Source organism: Triticum dicoccoides, chromosome 7A, assembly GCF_002162155.2.
Source record: "Triticum dicoccoides isolate Atlit2015 ecotype Zavitan chromosome 7A, WEW_v2.0, whole genome shotgun sequence".
Classification (NCBI taxonomy): Eukaryota; Viridiplantae; Streptophyta; class Magnoliopsida; order Poales; family Poaceae; genus Triticum; species Triticum dicoccoides.
The window spans coordinates 235,701,497-235,707,058 of record NC_041392.1 but is presented as its reverse complement, the minus strand read 5'-3'; the positions used below and the strand labels follow the sequence as shown (position 1 = coordinate 235,707,058).

At 51.7% G+C, this 5,562-nt stretch overlaps 1 non-coding gene across 1 annotated transcript; it reads right to left on the bottom strand.

Annotated features, from left to right (window-relative positions):
* Positions 1 to 5,212: 5,212 nt before the first annotated feature.
* On the bottom strand, positions 5,213 to 5,285 carry TRNAF-GAA. The gene has a single exon. It is a non-coding gene; the product is annotated as a tRNA-Phe (tRNA).
* Between the last annotated feature and the right edge of the window lie 277 nt (positions 5,286 to 5,562).

Genomic DNA, 5,562 nt, shown 5'->3' with positions numbered 1-5,562 from the left:
GCTCGCCGGACTTCGTCGGAGGTGCTGGAAGGACTCGCTCGTACCGGCAGGTGCTGGAAGGTCGGGTGGGCCCTTCCGACTGGAGAATCCCGCCCATGGGGCCAGGTGTGACGGCGGCAGAGGTGTCAGGGGCCACAGGGCTGGCCCGCGGGCAGTCTTCCCTGGCTGGTGTGTGTTCAAACCAACGGGTGGTGGAGAAACCACGGGAGGCTGAGATGGTGACAGCTAGCGAGCTGGTCACATTGGTACAGAGAGACAGGGGCACTGAGGATAGAATGATTCCTGATAAAGTGGCGCCAGAAAGCAGGCTGACCACTCCCCCTTCTGGAGTGGTTCAGTTTCGGCCAATCGACAGCAGGCAGGTCTCCCCCCGTCTTGTACTGGAACAAACTCAGCCAATGGAAAATTCGAGGGCTATGGAGAATGTGGCCAATGAGGATGGGCAGGCCCCGTCTTCTCCTGTCGCGGAGCGGGTCCTGCAAATCGAACAGCAGGGGATAGCTTCTCCGCAGACAGGATTGGACAAGGATTAGACTGCCCAGGTGGAGGTGGATCCCTTGAGGACGGACCCAGTTGAGCCAGCAGGGAAGGAAGTGCGCGTGGATCAGGCCGCCCAGCCGCTCATCCCGATTGTGGTGGGACCTCGCCAGGAAAAGTGCTTCGCAGAGGGATGGGCCCCAGTGGAAGAGTTGTTGGTGCCCAATGATTGCGAGCGGATGGATGCCGCTGTGGCCTTGGATTCCGCGTTGATGGAGCATGTAGTGGGACCAGTGGGTGATGTGACTACGTCGCATGCGCTGGTGGTGCATGCAGATGGACGGGTTGGTAATATGACCACGTTGCATGAGATGGAGGCATCAGCGCGGCCAGCGGTTGACGTACATTCTACGGACATGCGCCCGTCGTCTAAGGAACAAGTGGCGCTGGGCAACATCAAGTCTTTTTGTGCGGGTCTGCTTAAGAAATTAGCGCCCCCCTTGCTTAAAGAGATTGAAGTGGTGAATGGAGTGCGTCCGGGTCAAGACCCCTTCACACCGAGACGCAACACAAGATCGATCAGCTCCAACTCCAGGAACTCCAAGGCATCGGCGGCTGAGACGGTGCTGCTCAAAGCCTTGGGCATTGTGCCGGATGAGTTGGCGATCACGGAGGGTGCGCTAGTCCAACTGCGAGATATGTTTGACTCACCCCTACAAGACAGACATTTACGTACCATTGCGGCGATCTTCGGCAAGTCTTTGCCCATGGACCTAGGCGTGGAGGATCACGTGGTTGTAGCCCATTAGCTACCACGAGCGAAGATGGAGTTCACGACATTCTCCGATGTCGTGTGTCAAGATGGAGTTGGTGAGCTGAACAGTCCGGCCAGGAGAAAAGCATTAAGAGAGATGGTGGATGCTACTAAGGCTACCATCTAGTGTATACTAGAATCGAAACTAGAGGTTGTAGACCAATTTACCATTATGCAATGCTTTGGTCCGTCGTTTGACGGCTTCTTTTACTTGCCGGCCTCGGGTACTAGGGGTGGTATAATTTTAGCGTGGGACTCCTCGGTGGTTAGTATATCTAACAGTGTCCGGGACACTAACTTCGTTTCTGTGTATGTGATGCCACGTGAGGGCGAGCCCTGGTGGATCTCGGTGGTCTATGGGCCATAGGAGGACCATGAAAAGATCAATTTCATGGAGGAGTTATCGGCGCGGCGCCTGCTTTGCCCTAGCCCGTGGCTGGTTGTCGGAGACTTCAATCTCATTCTACAAGCTGCTGACAAAAACAATGCGAACCTGGATAGGAGAATGATGAGCAAATTTAGACGCTTTGTGGATTCCAACAGTCTCAAAGAGCTATTTCTGCATGGTAGAGCTTTTACATGGAGTAATGAGAGGGAGACTCCCACGCTCACCAAAATTGATCGGGCTTTTGTTTCGGTTGACTGGGAGTTAAACCATCCGGATGCCATTCTCCAGGCCCTATCCACAAACATATCGGACCACTGCCCTCTACACCTGGCGCTGGATGAACACTTGCAGCTGCACAGGCGCTTCTGTTTCAAGGTGTTCTGGACCAAGCTTGAGGGTTTTGAGGAGGCTGTGCAGGAGGCATGGACGTGCGATCCGTGCATTAAGGACCCCTTTCTCAGACTAGACATTCTGCTGCGCAAAACAACACATGATCTTACGGCATGGGGTCAACGGAAGGTGGGGAACGTGAAGCTGCAAATTGCGGTGGCAAATTGGATCATCTTGCAGCTGGATCGAGCAATGGAGCGTCGTTTGCTTTCTACGGAGGAGCGCTGGTTGCGTAGCACTCTCAAGCTGACTTCCCTTGGTTTGGCGTCACTGGAGCGCACGATCGCACGGCAAAGATCTCGCCTAAGATGGCTGGCAGAGGGAGATGCCAACACGAAACTTTTCCATCTAGTGGCCAATGGTAGGAAGCTTAGAAACTTTATCCCCGCGCTGACCCAGGATGACGTGGTTATCACGGAACAAGAAGGAAAAGAGGAGGCTTTCTATACTGCATATAAGGATATGCTGGGCACATGTCGGGCCAGAGAGCACACCATTGACCTAGATTTCCTGGGCATAGCTCAGCTAGACCTTCATGAGCTGGATGACATATATACGGAGGAGGAGGTGTTCTCGGTCATTAAGAGCATGCCGGCTGAGCGAGCGCCGGGGCCGGACGGGTTCATCGGTCTTTTCTTCCATAGAGCTTGGAACATTATCAAGGGAGATATTATGGCTGCAATTCATAAACTCCAGCTGGGTAATGGAAGAGGATTCGGAAGACTAAATCAGGCAATCATCACCCTCATTCCTAAGAGACCGGAGGCCTCCCGTATTGGAGATTTTAGACCGATCAGCTTACTCCACAGCATCCCTAAGATCAAAGCTAAATTGATGGCCTCGAGACTTTGTCCGCGAATGGGAGAGCTGGTCAGCATCAGTCAATCCGCTTACATACGGGGCAGGAACTTGCACGATAACTTCATGTTGGTTCGTCAGGTTGCCAGAAATCTGCATAGGAAGAAAGCTAAAGGAGTTATGATCAAACTTGATATCTCTCGCGCCTTCGACTCGCTTTCCTGGGCGTTTTTGATGGAGGTGCTTTGGGCCAAGGGGTTCTCGGAGCACTGGTGCTCTAGACTGGCAATCCTGCTGTCCACAGCCAGCTAACGTGTGCTGGTTAATGGTTGTCCGGGGAAGAAGTTCAGGCACGCTAAAGGCCTACGACAAGGAGACCCGGTCTCCCCTCTGTTATTTGTCATTGCGATGGACACTCTCACTGCTCTTATGGTCAAGGCACAAGAATGGGGCGCGATCAGTGCGATGCCAGGCTGCTCACCCTTCCAACGATTGTCGATTTACGCGGACGACGTAATTCTGTTCATCAAACCCACAACAACAGACTTGAGCTTTACTACAACGGCCTTGCAAAAGTTTGGTGCGGCGTCAGGCTTACATGTTAACTTCGCCAAGTCGTCTGTGATCATGATCCGTGCCGACGAGACAAACACAGAGAGGGTCTCTCATGCTCTGCCGTGGCGAATGGATTCTTTCCTGTGCAAGTATCTTGGCTTGCAGCTCTCCATCAAGCAGCTTACCCGCTCGGAATGGCAACCTGTGGTGGATGACGTGCTCAATTTCTTGCCGGGCTGGCAGAGGGGCATGGTCACGAGACCGGGCAGGCTGATTCTGGTGAACACTGTGATCCGTGCCAGACCCACTCACCACTTGCTTGTCGCTGATGCTCCGAAATGGGCACTGGAGCGCGTGGACAAGAGTTGTCGAGCTTTCTTTTGGGCTGGAACTGAGCATATTCATGGTGGCAAATGCCTGGTTGCTTGGCAAAAAGTCTGCCGCCCTAAGCAGCTAGGTGGATTGGGCGTGTTGGACCTTCAGAAGCACGGTCTTGCTTTAAGGCTCAGATGGGAATGGCTACGGCGCACGAATGACGCTAGACCGTGGCAGGGGCTACCACTGGTGATGGACGCCCAAGTGCAATCTGCGTTCAACAGTTTGGTGCACTGGAAAGCTGGAAATGGAGAGCGAATTCTATTCTAGAAAGATAGATGGATTGAGGGCTCGTCCATTGCTGAACTGGCGCCATTGGTACTCGCGAAAGTCCGCATGCAAGTGGTTAACAAACAGACAGTCAGTGAAGCGATGCACCTCCATCGTTGGGCGAATGACATCTCGGGAGATTTGTGTTCAGATGGGCTGTTACAGGTCATCAACCTCTGGGACATAATGATCAATTTGGTGCTGGATTCGGTGCACGATGATACACCCCTTTGGAGATGGAATAATGCAGGCACATATACCTCGAAGTCGACATATGACATGCTTTGGCACGGCAGTGTTCGATGTGCGTCGGCAGCTGCAATCTGGAAATGCTGGGCGCCCCTATCCTGTAAGATCTTTATGTGGCTCGCGCTGCAATATCGGCTCTGGACAGCAGACAGACGGCTACGACACGGACTGCAAGATCACACCTCTGCTTGTTACATCTGCGCCCAAGAAGAGGACTCCGTTGACCACTTATTTCTACATTGCGTCTTCGCGAGACAAGTCTGGCATAGCTGCTTCCGGAAAGCGAGAATTAGTGACACACTGGTGCCGACGTTGGACGACAAGATTGAAGATTTGTGGCTAGTAGCCCGTGCGCGCATCCCGAAGGTAAACATGAGAGGTTTCGACTCGATGGTTATGCTCATTTACTGGCACCTGTGGAAGCATCGCAACGGTTTGGTATTCGGACCATCTAGGACTAGCTTGACGGGGGATGCATTCACTTGCAAGGTTTTCGATGAACTTAGAGCTTGGGTGAGTGCGGGAGCGAATGGAGTCAATACATTTTGTGAGTAGTAGAGTAGGGTTTTAGGAGTGGAGCTTGCTAGGCTGGTTGGTTCCAGGAGGTGTAACCAAAGCCTGGCTGTATTAACTCTCTTGTAAATACTTTCTGCCTTCTATAAAGTTAAGGTACGCGATTGCGTACTCTAAAAAAAAAAAGAAGTGCAGCGCATATCTTAGTTGAGTCCCGCCGTCATTTGCACGGCCTTGGAACTTTTTTAGAACTTAGACTATAAATCTACCTAAATATGCATTGAAAATTTAAGCATCATAGAAACAGATTTATACATATTATCTAAAAAGTATTATAGGTATGTTTCAGTCGGCGATCATCATTTCAATATTATAAAATAAAATGCGGTGAGCGTGGATCGAAGACGCGACCTTCAGATCTTCAGTCTGACGCTCTCCCAACTGAGCTATCCCCGCTTGATGTTAAATTTTGTGCTTCTCCGTATAAGACAAATAAAAGTCGAGGCACCAGTTCGTGCCGCCTACCGTGGAGACCATGTTCGTGACCTGTTTTGCCAACGATCGTGGACTTCCATCAATTAGCAAACGAACAAAACAAATGCTGTTTTGCTTCTGATACTAGCTGTATTCGTATCGTCGAGCAACAAAGACGGATCACGTGTACGTACGTGCGTACCGCAAATCACGTATGTACGTGCATGCCGCTACTAACCGTGCATGTAAAGTTAAAGAG